The following is a 14,478-nucleotide window of genomic DNA, read 5'->3' as shown; positions in this document are numbered from 1 at the left end:
AAAATGACTCTCAAACCGGGAACAGGGAACTTCCATCACCACTTGAATGCAGCACAACGTACATACGTTTGTAAACAAACAACATGGCGGCGGCGGTGGTGGTGGTGTGGGACTTTTTCAAAGTTTCCGAGGATGACATTTCTCTGGCTGTTTGTAATAAATGTTTAAAGAAAGTGCCACGAGGTGGAAAAATCAGCACCAGCTTTAATACCTCGAACATGAAAAGTAATTTGAAACATAGCCATCGATTCGATGGGGTTTTGAAGGCGTATGAGGACGCCAGCGAGGCTAAAGAAGGTAGCAAGCTAGCCGGAAAGACGACACCTGGACTTGTACCCATTGGTACATGTTATTGGTTATCGTATCGGCCTTTGGAAGCGGAAAGTTACCGGTTATCGGTTTATTTAAAAAAGTTATCGTGCATCCCTATAATTTATTTGTTTTGTGTTTTATTCTATATTTTACTTTTATAACAGGAGGTGTTTTTTTTTTTTTTTTCAGTCAATTGGTGTCTGTTAAAAATAAATGAAACAAGCTAGTCTATACATGTGTGAGGTTTTGTTGCTTTTTTCCTGTTGTACTGAACCGTACCGAACCATGACTCCTACACCTGGGTAGGTACCGAACCGTGACTTGTGTGTACCGTTACACCCCTACATAATATGTTTTTATGCCTGCTGTGTGTGCATTATTTGTTCTTTATTAATGTAAAGAACCATTAGTAGGTAGATTAGATTTATTTATCCTGTGGGAAATTTGGTGTCCAGTAGCTTCATCACATAGAAACAAAGAAAGATTTTAAGTTATATAATAATATGAATATATAATGCTATGTAAACTATATACAGCATTGGCAGCAATAACCAAAGGTCAGTTATGTCCTCAGAGGGAGGCATGGTATAGTCTTATGGCCTGAGGGACAAACGACGTCCTCAACCTGTCTGTGAAGCAGGACAGAGACAGCAGCCTGTCCTGAACGAGTTTCTCTGCCTGACTATGCTGTCGTGTAGAGGGTGGTGGACACTGTTCATGATGGTACAGTGGTCTGTATAATACACCCTCTCATGTTTATGTGTTAATCCTTTCAGAAGACGCTCTGAAAGGATTAACATCTCTACTCCCTGCATGTTTTAGGACTATTTGTCTTCATTCTGGTTTCCCGCGAGTCAAAAACAGTTGGACTGAGGTCAGGTGACCTAACATGACCAGTCAGCATTCCACTGCTTGGCCACAGTAGAAAAAAAAGACATGTTGGTTGTTTTTGCTGCACGTTAAATGTCTTGATGCGATCTCATAAATTCAGAACTATTTATAATTAAAGGGCCCCAAGTCCTTACAGTGTTCGTTACACATGGGTGTGCAAAACCTCAAAGTCATTGTTTCATTTCACCGGATATGTTCTACAGCAAAAAGCCAAAACAACAAAACATGGCCCCATTAAACAACTGTATAGATATATGTAGATAAATGTAATCTTCTGGCATACTGGAGCTGATGAGCACTCAGTTTTGATACCACTCTTCTTTCCACATCATTCTGATGCCCACAGTCTCTTCACAATGTGCAGTCTTTGTCATGCTTGCCATTTCAACCCACTGCTGTGTTGGTTTCAGTGCTGTTTCAAACTACACATTGTAGACAAACAACATTAGAAATATGTGAAATGTTTTGTTACATTTTTGTTTATGCACAATAGACTATTGCTTTCAACTTAAACAAATTAAACATGGAGGGTTTAGCAAAAAATGCAATGGCTTTTCCCGGGCGATAAAAAAGACAAAAAGCTGGAAACAACCAACACAGCCTTTTTGACTCATTTTTCATCCCTCTCAAAACCAAACTATTCATTGAAAAGAAAGAAAAATTAAATGTAGTTAGTTTTTTTCTGGTTTGATTCACCTGGTCTGATGTGTCTTCCAAGGTTTAAGTTTGTCCATGTAGTCATCTTTCCGAAAGCAAAACAGAAATCTTTTTCTTTTTCTATTAAATCTATCAATTATCTTTCGATTAATCGATTACTTTTAATTGTTCAATCAATTTACCAATAAATAACAAACTTCTACCCTAAAACTTTCAGTCAAATATTTTCTCATAATAACAAGTTAACGTTTCAATTTTACCTATAATGCTATTCACACAAGTAAATAGAAGATTTCTTCAGTGTAGACCTAATGACTTTTTTATTAGAAATTAACCTGAATCATTTATCTACAAAAGGCTGCTTACACTCACTTCAGAGCGTGACATTAATGAAATCCATGTTTAGTTTTATAAGTCTTTATGTGCATAAACAATCTGATAATAACATGCAAATTTGCTTGAAAGCAGCTTTGTGGCACTAGCCATTAGCATCTGCACTTTGAGTTATTGTCTGAAAGAAAACAAGTAAGGACACGACAATGGCTCCTGGGTAATGACCACCAACCAGGAATTAGACTACACTTATTGTAATGGTCTGAATACTGACGCTGCTGTCTCCCTTTTTAGGTTGAAAAAACAGTGGATCTTCTCTGTTGAGATGCTAGTGTGTAGCTGTTGTGCTGCATTGGTGGTCCATTTAATTTGTTCCAAGTGTCCACATTAGGTCTCTGTTTAAATCAGCGTAATTGATTACATCAACACATTGTTGCAGCCTTCATTTTATCCTGGAGGTACAAAACCAAACTAATTTGAATGCATTACTTCCTGGGGACACATGCTTTAAGCAACAATGCTGGAAACAATTAATCAACTTTGTTAATAGCGAGGTAACCCCCTGAACCAGCTAACCAGACGGTGTCCTCTGAACTGAAAACAAAAACAATCATCTAGTTCTGCAGACATGAGCATCAGGAGTGATAAATTGAATGAAAACACACCAAAACACAAACACACTCAGCAAAAGAATCTGCCAAAGAGAATGAGAGGAAATTATGAGATTGAGAAAAACAGCGATAGAGGGAAGTGGTGACTGGAAGAAACCCAGGGAGTGAAACTGTAGATAGTGTGGAGAAACTGTGATTACTGTTAAACAGCTGGACACCTCACACACAGACAAAATCAAGCACGTATGTATTACCAATGATCCGTAAAGTGACTGACACACACACACACACTCTGTTGCTCAGATGCCATATCCAAGTATGTGGCATCTTGCACACACCCACAGCCAACACTGACATAAGTGTCACCTACATACGCTTCCACCTTACAACTGTAACTTTGTTTTGACAGTTCCAAAAGCATGTCAAGATCACAAGCAGAGGAAACATCACACAACAACATGTAGAGGCTGCACAATATATTCATCCATTCACCCAAATCTGACTAAATACTCAGAATGGGCCATATAAACAGGTGGATGAGCGAAAGGGATTGAGCTACTTCGATAAACGGGCCATCTGCACTGCTCAGGTCTAATTGTGGAAAGTCCTGGAAAGAATGAAACTCGTAACTGACCTGACACAAATGCTACGAGAAATGAAGCACAACTGTTAAATTGATTTGAGGACAAAAACAGATGAGATATATTTTTCAGCTTCGTTACAATAACAGTCCCAAAATATTACTGTCATCATGCTGCAAATGTCAATACAGCAATAGTCTGCACACCTAATCAAATTTCCTAGATTTGATAGCCTTGTTGCCTGAAAGATGTATTTCTTGTCAAAGAATGTAACAGTACATCCACTTCAGAGATGTGTGGGTTGACTCTCTGATAACAGGGCCTGTGATTTTACCTGTAGGTTTAGATGATTAAATACTTTTTGGTAGGTTTCTTTCCATTCTTGTTTGTTTTCATCTTTGTTTATGCAGGCCAGGAGAGGATCAGAGCTTATAACGACGCCCAGTTGCAGCTGCAAGTAATAAGTAATTAGGAATGATGACAGTTTCTTTCCTTTCACTGTGGCTGGAGTCACAAGACTGCCAACTACACACACCTATAAGCTTGTTTGTGAAGAAAGCATTTCATTGAGTTTCATAATTACAGGCAGTATGACTTTTAATCAGGAGATGAGCATTGATGGCCTGAGCCATTTCTGGTGACTATGACCCTGTTCAGACCTTGCATTAACATCCGACCTGGGCAATTCAATTGTAAGAGGCCAGCTTTTAGAGCCCGTGTTCAGACCTTTCATTATCAAATGCGTCCAGCTCTGCAGATCCAATCTTAGTTCCACATTCAGTATGCAAATAAACTCAAGCATCACTTGGGGGGGGCCGCAAGAATATTTACACAGCGGCATTTTCTAATGGAATACTACCGCCATTTCAGAAGCACACCTGTTTTTATTTACTAATCTCTGCCCGATGTTAGTTATTTTAGAGACCTGCACAAAACTCAGGTTGGAACTCAAACCCTGGAAGCTTCCATACGCATCATAATATTTGCTATTAAAGGTAAAGACAGACATCAATGATTGAGGAAATAGACTCTTCATGGGGTTCCTGATACAGCAACATGATCACATCAATAATTAACCACATGCCGATACATTATTTCATGACCGAATCATACAGAGTGCACTCATATTAAATACTTTCATTTGTTACTAATTAGTTAGCCTAACCCTGTTAATTGTTGTTTAGACAGAATTCTTCAAAAGGCTCTCATTATTAACGAACAGACATCACACATTGTACTTTCTCCCATCATTAATTGTGGTTGTGTGTTTTTTCTTGAATGAATTAGGTAAATCTCTGCTGACACAAGAGCACCCTTGCTGTGTAGGAGGTCTTTAATGTGTTCATACTACCAAAGACATAAATAAATGAAATAAATGTATACACTGTATATTTTTCTTAATCTATTGCTTTAAGAATGAGTATATCCAAGTATCAACGAAAAGGCCAGGTTTACAAATTATTTTCTTAAAATACTGAGAAAACGTCAATTTAGATAACCTTAGGTCTCTAATTTAAGTAAACGGTTTAAGTAAAACTATTTATTTTAATAAATGTGTGACACAAGTATTACATGCTTTTAAATTACTCTATTTTAACCATTTCAATAATGCTTTTGGCTCAAAAGGGCTTCCATAAAAAAATCCATTAGACTGTTACACTTGATTACTTAATTCCACAAGACAGAACCAGAGCAACTCTCCCTTGGAGCTATACAGCAGACCAATCACCCAACCACACTATTCAATTACACAAAGAACTTACTGAAATTTTCAGTTCTGTTTGTTGAAAGACAAACAGAACTGTTGTGCAATGACGTAACATGCTGTGGTGTGCACAAAATACAAAAAGCAAGTCTAAAGAAAGAGAAGCATGTATATGCCCCCCCCCCCCCCCACACACACACACACACACACACACACACACCCCCACCCACCCACACCCACACCCATACAAATTAATCTCTTATGGTCTTCAAGTTGCGTAATTTCCCAAATTATTCAGAAGGGGAACGCTGCGTACAGTGTGTGTGTGGGTGTGTGTGTGTGTGTGTGTGTAAACTCTGGGGCATATACTACAAGCCTTGATCAGTGTAGCACTAAAACAAATCTGACCCAAGCAGACTGCAGCTCCTGCCAAAAGCAAATAAGAGTCTTAAGCCGGACATAATGCAGCACACAGCACGAGGAAAAATAGCAATGAGACAGAACAACACAGAAAATACATAACAAGGTAAAGAAAAAAAACAGTATGCAAAACATGGGACAGAGAGAGGGAGCGCATGGGGGCAGATAATAAGATAACAAGTGCAAAATGCTGGTGGTGGTGAAGAGGGCAAACGACAACAGTAGTGTATAAGCTAGAGATGAGCTGTATGAAGCAGACTGTGCATGTTTAAAGACAAATTAAGACTTGACAGTCTTGGAACCTGATTTAAGACAACTGTATAACCAAAGCAAAAACATATAAAAATACAAAAAAAAAAAAAAAAAACACTGAGAAAGCAAATATTCAGCATGAATTTGCAAGTACACAATAAAATTTAAACATAACTACTTCAACATAGGAAAATAAGTCATTTATCTTTCATTCTTAATTCTCTTATTTAATTATAGCATATATTTCAAAATTAAACTGTAAATAAATTTCAATATGTACAAGACAACATAATATTTTTAAAAGGACAGTAAAGCTCAGTGACATGCCATCAGGGCCAGCAAAGCCTTCTTTGCTGGCCTTAACTTTATCAAAATCACTAATTTATATTTTTAAAATTTCCAATTAATCTTTCCAAAATATTTACGAATACCTTATTCCTTATAAATCTGTTTATTAGTTTTGTATTTGCAGTGATGTCTAACAAAGTAGAAGAAATAAAATACATAAACATTAGACATAAAAGTCTAAATCAAGCCGTCTTCTAATTAAATAGATTTACAGAATCTATTAGAATACAAAAAAGGTTTGAGAAAGACAATTTTCAGATTAGAATTAGAAGATATTTGTTATCCCGCTAGAACCAACTATAAATTCAAAATCAGATAAAAATTGTCAAATCAAGCTTATCTGCAGTACTTGATTAAACTAAATATGAATAGAGGAAGAAACAAAACAAGCAGTTATTAAAACATCTATAGAACAGATCTACAGAACCACTTGAAAAAAATGTTGGTAGTGTTTAAAAATACCAAGGACACAAAAACATAGACTACATGACAAAATAAAAACGTTATCTAAAATGTCTTGTCACTATGTAAGCTGTAGTCACATAAATGATGAAAGCAAGAGAGTGTATGTATGTGTAGGAAGGAGAGAGTGAAAATGTGCTCTGAACCAAAACATGCTTCACCCTGTCCTGCTGGCATCAGCCTGCTGTTCTGAATTTGCACTTGATTCGCAGTGTGTACACGTGTCAAACAGATGCAGGCAGGAAGGAGACGCGAGAGAAAGACAGTGAGGCATGAAATATATGAGCCAATACTTATAAAGGATATTGACTTTAACTGTATTTAGAGCGACTGTGTGCATGCATGCAGTTCAGTACTCGGTCATTCGCTACACTTTTGATTAATTGTGTCACAAACAGGATAAGGTGGGTGGAGCCTTCTGTGGGGGGCCTGTTGAGCTACAACCAATCCACCTCAGTGGGCTTGTCTCTCCCTCTGCTGTGCTACAGTAGCATCAGGAAAGCGAAAATAAGGAATGGAGGGTGGAAAAAAAGGTTGAGAAGTAGGGTTAGCAGCTCACTTAAAGCCCCTTGCAGTGGGCCTCCAAACACAGACACAGAAAGAATGAGAGAGAAGGCAGACAGGAGCTGAATCTCATTTGAGTTTCCTCCTCAGAAATAAGGCAATTCTCTGCAAAAGCCAGAAATGTTACCAACTTCAAATGGAGAATAGCGTCATACGATGAAAGTCACATCATAACAGTATTTCTAAGCCATTTTAAGTGTATGAAAATTTGGAAATATGCAACTGTAAAGCTCGCAAGTCAATAGATGTAACTTGGTGGTCTTGTCTGTACAGAAGTTGTTATTACAATTCCTTGACAAGTTGCTCTCCTGGTGAAAGAATATGTGCAAATAAATGCCACCAAAATACTTTTCATTTACTCTACAGTCATAGTGCTTTTTACATGTAAAGGAATATACACTGTTATAAAATACAAATCAAACTGTTGCGTTTCTGGCCACTTGATGGTGTAATTCCAGTATTCAGCTATCTTCATATGCAGTAGAACAGAGGTGGGATATTTGAGCTCTTTTGCTGAAGTTGATGAGAGTTTTGAAACAAATCAAAAACTTGAAACTTGCAGGCCTAAATAGTGATATAAAAATAAGATATAAAAGCAAACTTGGACCAAACTGTTCTGGGGAATCACAGAGCGTAATTACACAATGGGGATCTCAGCCAAGGATGACAGGCCTTTTTTTTTCCTCTTTTGCATTTGCAATGCCAGTGGGAACGCTGAAGTGATGTAATAGCCATCTTGCAAATAGGTATAGAAACATCACTTAGTTCTGTGCCTGGCAAAGCCTGAACTCCACTTTTGGTATATATCACAAAGTTTTGTTCCATTTTCAAGATGCATTTACACCTAATCAATGGACACTTGCATCACTCAAGATTCCTCTAGTGCTAGGGATATACAGACCCTGGAGTAGCAGTTGAAAGGACCCTGAAAACAGTTCTGAAAACTACAACTGTTCTCTCAGTTATCTTTGAATAAGTCTTTGCACTCCAAAAGTGGCTACTGAGCAAAGGGGAATGACACGGACGCAATTTTTCTGGACTCATCGCTTTAAGTACCCCCTATACTGTTTAGCATATGTAATTAATAAAAAACATCAATTGCTTCAGTTTGTAGTCATAACTATGAGGGAAAATTGCGATTTTATGCAGCTTAAAATCATCAGGGCTTTGTTTTAAAAGTAGAATGTCATTCTCCCCATCCATTCCCTTAGATCGCCCACAGACTCCAGATAAACATGTCCTCACACACAAACACACACACTCCCAGGTTTAATGAGTGGCTACAGTAATGAGCCAGCCATGCTTTTAGTATGGCAGTAAAACACGTCCAAGTGAACTCTCGCATCAGTCTAATTAAAAAGTCTATGTTTAAATCAATGGAAAGTGAGTCTAATCATCCACACAGAAGGCAGTGATGGTTACAAAAGGCTTTTGGCTTCTTAAGGAAATATCTTTAGCATGGAGTTTGATAGTCTGGTTCTGATTAAACCAAAGCAAAATGCACCGTGCATTTCAGGACTTATTCATTGATTCATTCTTGTTAAGGCCCTGTGTTCGTGTGAAATGTTGAGGTTTCTGCCTGTTTTCAATAGTAAAATTTCAAGGCAGTTTTCTCATGACTATTTCATCATGTCAGACAGCTGCATGAATAAAATTTCACTACATTGTTTGTGCCAGCCTGTGTCCACTTTTCACTTCTCTCGCTGGGAGAAGAAGATGACAAAAACATATGTGGATTTTACAAACCATTGAAAAATATCTACATTGTACTTCTCCCAGAGCACAGCTGGGTCATAGAAATAATTCATCAGGAACCAGATGAAAAGTATCATTTGTGTGGCATAAGGGGTGGCCAGTGGACAAGAAATGTGGGGCTTGAATCTTTAACAGTCCATGGAACTGCTTCTTCAAGGAAAAACATGTTATCACATGTCTTCTCTACTCTTTGCGTACTTTCACCACATTTTCCAAGTATTTACAGGAGTAAAGAACTGTCTGTTTCTTCTATCAGGTATTTGCTCTATGGCTTTCTTTTGTTATTTTAGGTCTTGGCCTACATTTGCATCACGTGAACACTCACACAGATCTGCTGTCTGAGTTCCCTCTGTAAAGACTGACTGATGGTCATTCTAGTCCCCTGTTAAGCATTTAAGCTGTTCTCTGGTCACGTTAAACCCTGCTAAAAGAAGAGTGGGCCTGTGTTTTATCTTAAGTCATTCTGACAGGTAAATGTATGATGATGAACATTAAATGACTGACTTGTATTGGGTCTGTGCATGAAGGAACAGCTTGGTCACCATGACAAATATACCAAACATTCAACAGACATACAGCCTCTTCAGATTTTACTGACCTGGCTGCAATCATGAATCAGTAAATTCAAGTACTTTTTACCATTTCGCCATGAATGAAATCCTAGAATAAGCAATGAATGAAAGTGCAGAATAGGTTTTTCCACTTGTGGGAATCGAACCTCTAACCCCTGCAGCATTATGCTAAGCTACTCCAGACCACAATATGATGCACAAACCTTGTGATCTATACCATTGTTTATCACCACAAGTTATTCAGACGTAGAACCCTGAGAACTTGCAATTCTCCAAGCCCAAGCTTGTATAGTAGTCTGTGACCTTAAACTGTGAGGTGAGCCAGTATTGACGTTTATCTCGCCAAGCCCCTTAGGGACACCAAATAAGACCTAATCATACCAACCACAACACCAGAGCCTCCGCTACATTTATGTTGTAGCTACACAATTACCTCTCATAAGGAATCCATTAGCCCCTGTTTAGCATGTTCACATTAAGGGTGGAGGAGGAGAGGAGTATGTGGCTGTGGAAATAAAGGAATAATAAAAAACTGGAGTGAGCTGTTACACATGAATGCCACAAAGCAGACAAATGTCCATTTGTCTCAAGCCTTTTTTCGATTGATCCTTCACAGCAGTGATTCCACGACAACTCTTGAAAGTTTTTACATTTGCTATTGCAAACACCTGGTGTCTGTTACGTCTTTCCTGGGGGACTCTACAGCACAGGGGGTGATGTGTTTTATTTGAAATATAAACAGAACAGTGTAGCGGGACCACCACAGTATATCACACAAAGGGAAATTTCAAGAAAAATGGACAGGAAAACAGAAAAGTGTCCGGCCAGGTAAAAATACTGAAGTAACACAACAAAAGATGAAGACTAAACAACGTAACCTTGTGTGGATGCCCACTGCTCCAAGTGTGTTCACTATTCCCTGTAATCTACATTTGTAAAGATGTCCTGATCCCAAGAATCAAAGCCCTTCTGATCAGGCATTTTAATTAATTGGTATCGGCTAAAATAAAGGTGTTCAAATTCCAAGCTAATGTGTTTTGTCCCAAGTGCTGTGCTCCTCTTTATTTTGACAGGAAGGCCCAACAGTGAAAACTAACAAATATTTTATCCATTTTACTTACTTACTAATAAAAATAAGCCATGTTTGATCTTGTAGCTACAGATATTACAATGTGTGTCGAAACAACATTTACAGTATGTCTCAGTGTTGTCAGATACCTACTATTAAAATGACTCAAATCTACTGTACATTAGAATTCCCCAAAACCTTTCTTAACTTTGAATCACAGCATACCAAATCATTAACACTGCAAATAAATCCCTGACTGATACCAACAGACCATCAAATAATCAACAGCTGTTGAACAATTGAAACTTCACTGGACTGCACAGAGCCACTGGAAAAATCTAACAAAGAAATCTGTGGGTATTTAAACATGTACTTACATGCATATATGCACACAAGAACTGCACATTTCTGGGAATTTGCTTACATTTCCAAATAATTTGCTGCACCTCGAACACCCCATGCATCTGTTATGATTTTACAACCTGCCTGTAACTCAGCAGAGTACATACCTCTCAAGCAAAATCTGCTCCCCTAAGCACCTCATTATATAAAAAAAAAGCCCCTCTGTAATCCATTGTGGTAATAGGTGGGAGGGAGGAACCTTTAGATAATAAAATCGACACAGCAAAATGACAGAGTGATTGTTTCTTTTATGCCAGAGCCTTTCAACTTCCAAAATCCCAGCACTGTGACGAACCTGACATTCATTCAGTGCATGATGTACCGTATATGGTTTTAGCTAGCAACATGAGCAAGTATACTGCTGGAGACCGTTTTTATCCAGTGGGAGGTTACGTGGTCAGTGAATGATGTTATAGCAGTAGATAGTGTGGTGTGTTTACTCACAACACAGGAGAGGAGCAACTGGGTAAGATGTGCCAGAACAAGATGGAAGCAAGCAAACATACATGTTGCAACAAAACCACAATCTGGCAAAATAACATTACAAGTTTTTCAATCAACAAAACATCAACTTTCTGATGTCATCAAGACTGCCAAATCTAGTGCTCCGAAGAGACTGTAAGCAAGCAATTCCAGTTCAGCACTACAACTGAGCAGCACAGCTGTTGTGTTTTTAGATTCAACTTAACAAAAATAGTCCAAATAGAGAACTCTCAACTTTCATCTTAATTTCAATTCAGCCACAAAAAACACTCAACGTGTGGAAACATTCCTAGAAATCCATCATGTCTTTACTTTAAGGTGATTTATGAATTACAACAAAACAATTATCACATAAGCTGCCCAAAAAGCATTTAATAATTAAGGTTGTAGAAGCAAGTCCAGAAGCAAAATCAAGTTAAGTCCAAAGCCCATTGTAAATCACTGGATGTTGAATTCTCTCAACTTTACAGTTGCTATATGTCCCAATTCACGTGGAGGACACACTACAGGATAGAAACTAGATTAACTTTTCAACATGCTGTCTACAGACTTACTGCAGTAACTGACTCAAGTCTATCCGTGTCCATTCTTCCCCACTCAGCTCTATGTTTTAATCTGTCCCTTTGTCTTCCCGCAGTCTCCTCCACATCAGAGACTGACAACCTCCAGGAAGGAAGACATGCAACACCTCTGAGCATTTCTAAAACCACATTACTACACCCATCGGCTTGTCAGTTTACACAAGGAGCCATAAACATGCGTTCGGTAAAAGCAGTGTCATGTGATCCATTCGATTTTTGTTTTTAATGCCCTAGTCGACGTTTTTGGGGGGAGATTTACGTGGATTTGCGCACTGGCCTTGCTGCAGGCAGCCGGACATACACATGTGGAATGTGGAGGGAAGCACCAGCCTATAACAATAACACCACACACAAAACATAACCGGGACAAGGCGACTGCAGAAGTTGTGCTGAAATGCGAAATGAATCTGCAGTGTGAAATGCCATGTGGTCTGAAAGCACGTAAACACGGTACAGCGAGGAAACAAAGAGAAGAGCTGCAAGATCTTTTATTTTTTTTGTTCATGTGCAGAAGCTAGCTCTGCAAGCTAACGTCTTTGGTGCGTTTAAGTCACAAAAACCAAACCAGTGAATGCTCTCCTACCTGATGTGGCATATCAACCTTCACTTTGTGCAGTAGCAGAGCGGGGCCCAAATGTGGGAGCCAGGTCGCCAAAATGTTCCCGATCCAGTGGAGTTGAAGGCAGATTTTAAAACAAAAAAGAAAGAAACCCCCAGCCGCTGAAAAAGTTTTTTCCTCTGTGTATAAAACAATCTGTCAACAGAGCAGAAGAAAAGCGGGGTGAATTAGGAAGGGCTATCTAACGGGCAGTCGGGGGGCTGGGAATTGGGTAACATTGGAGTCGGGTGACGTCCCGTTATTTGTTGCATGGACACACCGTTAGGCCGAACGTAACTCAATAAATCTGGCAATTTACAAGTTACCTTCTTCAAGCATAAGCAAACACCCCCAAAATAAGGATTACGACCTTTAACATATCACTTGGGGTCACGTGAAAGATTCGGCACACACATACTTAAGTTACACATTAATATAACACTTCATTCAACGAAAACTTTAAAGTTTTATATTTGCCCCGAGTGCTTGCTACCCTCACACCCACTGCGTATTTTGTTCGTACGGATAAATCCGCAACGTTAACTGAGACCGAATTGACCATTTAAGACACGACTCAAGTCATGTTCCAAGGTTTGTACATGTCCCATATTCAATCGCCTCTTTTTTTAAAGGAGTTTCGCCCCTTTCTCCACATAGGAGAGGAACGAACGTTAACGGCGCTCGGTCCTTAGCAAAAAACAAGCAAAACAAAAAACTGCAGCAACGGCAGCGGTCACAATGAGGAAAACGTCCTTTAATTTCCACACAGTGTGCACGTTAACTGTGAATATTATTGTGTTAGAGTAGCGGGGCGGCTGCGAAATGGCCTCACCACAATGACATTAAGCCTAGGCTGACTGGGTGCATTGTCTGTTACCAGCGGCGTGTCAAAATATTGCAGCCCGCGAAGGGAGCCACAACACCAGCTAACGTTAACGGCAGCGGCAGCCTCACTTTCGTGGCCTGAAAAAGCGCGTGTGCCACTCGGCCCGAAAGCACTTCTCAGCAAAACGCAACCGTGAAGAGCACAAGTACAAAAGCTACAACAGCGCTGCTACACCCCCGACTTCACGAGACACCTTAAAATGGACAAGAAAGTGCATAAAAAGAGAACTTACATTAGTCCATGGGAAGAGAAACGTACGCAGACACTCCGTTAGTCCAGTTTTTAGCTCTGTATCTACCGTATCAACACAGATGGACAGCACTTCTCCATAGCCCCGCCCCCATGGTTTAGCAGGCATATCTATACATATATATAAAATCCACGCGATGTCCAATCACAGCGCTCCACTCTGGGACAGGCTCTGCGTTCAATGGTCGAGAAGCCTGTCAGTCTCGCGTTGAGTTTTCAGCTGTCTCCCTACCATATAGGGGTGTGTCGTGACGTAGCACGCAGCCTGATAGGTAGTAAACAATTTCGTCAGAGAATAAGACTAGGTAAAATGAATTAAAACACACAATTATCCGTAAAATCGGTATTTTCTTGTAGTGTTTAGGGCGTTCCCTTGTATGTATGAATGTATGAAAACTGGTAAGATGGCTGTAAATATCACAAAATGTTTAATATTTTTCGATACATGTAAAGGTGAAAGTTATAGCATTGCTGCATTTTTAACTTAAATGTACAGTACTCCACGTTTCTCATGATGAATCTTTTATGATTCACCTATACATAATATATGAACGTTCCAGCATCCTTTTCGCTGTCTCTGATCTGTCTGTCCTGGAAACTGATGGTAACTGATAGTATACACATGCCAAGGGGATAAGAGTCTGGTCAAAACATCTCCACTGACCAACTGGTCTGCTTCCATAGTGTATACACAAGAGCTAATTTGTCTACTTGGTGGAAGAATTTCGAAGGAATGATTGTGCCTTG

At 39.2% G+C, this 14,478-nt stretch overlaps 1 protein-coding gene across 1 annotated transcript in view; it reads right to left on the bottom strand.

Annotated features, from left to right (window-relative positions):
- Nucleotides 1-13,756, bottom strand: part of LOC311494943 (vitamin D3 receptor A) — a 79,056-nt gene extending 65,300 nt beyond the window's left edge. The window contains exons 1-2 of the mRNA XM_084554224.1: nucleotides 13,715-13,756; nucleotides 12,582-12,752 (exon numbers count right to left, since the gene is read on the bottom strand). The gene's annotated coding sequence lies outside the window, so the exon portion shown is untranslated. The remainder of the gene's footprint in view (nucleotides 1-12,581; nucleotides 12,753-13,714) is intronic.
- Between the last annotated feature and the right edge of the window lie 722 nt (nucleotides 13,757-14,478).

Source organism: Chelon labrosus (assembly GCF_963514085.1).
Source record: "Chelon labrosus genome assembly, chromosome: 10".
In the NCBI taxonomy this organism is placed as follows: Eukaryota; Metazoa; Chordata; class Actinopteri; order Mugiliformes; family Mugilidae; genus Chelon; species Chelon labrosus.
This window is presented reverse-complemented; position numbering and strand designations above follow the sequence as displayed.